The sequence below is a fragment of the Arachis hypogaea genome, chromosome 19 (assembly GCF_003086295.3).
Source record: "Arachis hypogaea cultivar Tifrunner chromosome 19, arahy.Tifrunner.gnm2.J5K5, whole genome shotgun sequence".
NCBI classification, from domain to species: domain Eukaryota; kingdom Viridiplantae; phylum Streptophyta; class Magnoliopsida; order Fabales; family Fabaceae; genus Arachis; species Arachis hypogaea.
The window spans coordinates 44905726-44908175 of record NC_092054.1 but is presented as its reverse complement, the minus strand read 5'-3'; the positions used below and the strand labels follow the sequence as shown (position 1 = coordinate 44908175).

General features: G+C 36.7%; 1 long non-coding RNA gene across 1 annotated transcript; it reads right to left on the bottom strand.

Annotated features, from left to right (window-relative positions):
* Positions 1 to 377: 377 nt before the first annotated feature.
* LOC140182480 (uncharacterized) lies at positions 378 to 1829 on the bottom strand. The gene is made up of 3 exons (XR_011878130.1): positions 1035 to 1829; positions 814 to 962; positions 378 to 658 (listed from the first exon to the last, which is right to left on the bottom strand). It is a non-coding gene; the product is annotated as an uncharacterized lncRNA (long non-coding RNA).
* Between the last annotated feature and the right edge of the window lie 621 nt (positions 1830 to 2450).

The following is a 2450-nucleotide window of genomic DNA, read 5'->3' as shown; positions in this document are numbered from 1 at the left end:
TGCCATGTAAAACTTCTATGAACCACATAAATTGCTGTGCATTTGTTTGTTCTTTATTCTACTTTTCATTTGTTTTCTTGATTTTATATTGGCACAAATATTCCAACCTAACAATGCCCTCAGCAGCAGTGCTCTATACAATTTTTTTCTGCCAATTATCATAGACTATCCCAATTCTTCCACAAAAATAATAGCTTTCTTCAGCGGATACTCAATGAAACCTACCTCTGCTACTGCCAGACAGAGTGGCACAAATGGCATCAATGACGCATGTTCTCTTCTTTCTTCAATTTTCAAGATACTAAACCTGATTGAACTAACACATTCAAGAAACAAAAAGAAACCAGCTTCTACAGAAAGCTACAGTGACTGACAAATTAGCACTAATAACCAAGAATTATCAATTTCCAATCCAAGATTCACATAACTAAATTCAATCACAAGGGACAAGGAACAAAAGATCATCAAATAACGCTGATTTGAAACCATTACTAACCCCAACAACCAGTCAACTATTAATAAGAAACACATGAATACATTACAAATACAGAGTGAAAACTATATTGTCTTCCCCTCGATTCCAAATTGAAAGAGCTGAATGTTCTGCGATTGAAGAAACTCCATATTTTCTTCTGGATAGGGCTCTGGACACAAGTATCTGCACCAATTTGCAATCCTCATAAATTCCAAGTCAATCATTTAATACCAACAATAACACCAAGAATAAAAAAATAATGAGAACAACAATCCAAGAACGGATGCAGCAACGATAAATACACAAGATAATCAAAGGAACACAAAAACAAAACTTACAGTGTAAGAGAGCTCAACATCAGGATCGATGCTAGCATCATCAAGCTCCTCCTCGTGGTTCTGGAATGAGCATGCCTCTCCCTCTTTAAGTTCATACTCCTCCATTATGCTCCTTCCACCACCACCAAACCCTAACCCCTTCCATTATCCTTCTACCAGCAACAAATGATCGTTATTTGAGGCTACAGGATATCAAATAAATTAGTTTGAGAAGAAGTTACCGGGAGAGAAAAGAACTACGTGACAAGGAGCAACGGCGAATCTAGACGGCAAGGCGACAATCTGTAATGAAGGAGTGAGCAGAGGAGGCGGCACGGCCAGAGGAGGTGACGGTGAGAAAAGAACGGCGTGACAATGAAAAAGTCAGATCTGGATGGTGATGAGACGATCTGCGAACTCAGACGACACCAATGCCGTCGAGATCTCAAAGACGAAGGCGATGATGCCGAGACCTTAGAAGACGGCGACAAGACCTCCAGAGACGGCGCTGCAATCAGAAGATGACGAAGACAGCACTGCAACGAAGAAGACGGTACTATGCTTCTGGCGGGTAACCCAGAAAATGGTTTGGATAAGATGAGAATGGTGTGGGTGAATTGAGTTAGGGTTTGCAAGGGTATTTCAGTAACTCTCTTATTTTATTTAAATTAGTGACTGATTTAACGACCATTGTATTAGCGACCGAATTAGCGACTAAATAATTTTTACCCTATTTTTCTATTGGTTGCAAAATCGGTCACTAAATAAAAAATAGCGACCGATTTTGTGACCAAGAATCCCAAAAATGTTACTTTTCTTGTTTTGGTTGCTAATTCGGTGGCTAAATTAAAAAATAGTGACCGATTTAGCAACTAACTTTATTTTGGTTGTATAATAAACTTATCGATCGCTAATTTGGATGCTATTAGTGACCGATTTTGTTGGTCGCTAAAATTGGTCGCTATCTTAACAATTAGCAACCGATTTAATGACCATTGCCTTAGCAATTGAATTAGTGACCAAACAAATTTTCACCCTATTTCTCTACCGATTGAAAAATCGGTCGCTAAATTAAAAATAGCGACCAATTTTGTGACCAAAAATCCAAAAGTCGTTTCTTCTCTTATTTTGGTTGCTAATTCGGTCACTAAATTAAAAAATAGCGACTGATTTAGCGACCAACTTTATTCTGGTTGTATAATAAATTTATCGGTCGCTAATTCGGTTGCTATTAGTGACCGATTTTGTGAGTTGCTAAAATCGATCATTGAATATACTTTAGCGACCAATTTTTTTCTGATCCTAGAAATTCTATATCGGTCGCTAAATCAGTCGCTATTAGCAACCAATTTTTTCAGTTGCTAAAATCGGTCGCTATTCTGATAATTTCTTGTAGTGGGACAACTCCTTAGAGAGTGAAATATTTAACCAATTTTATTCGAACAATGGGAAGGAATAATGATTTTATTACCTTGATATACACTAATTGGAAAGTTGTGCCTAAGCAAATCAAAAAGTGCATATAGAAGTATATTAATGTAAGCTCCATTTATCTTTATGTTTATGCCATATGTTTATAATCTTTTTATTTATATGATATGATAAAATCAATGTGTTTGTAATCAAATTTCATTGATGAGCGGATATTTTATACGCTT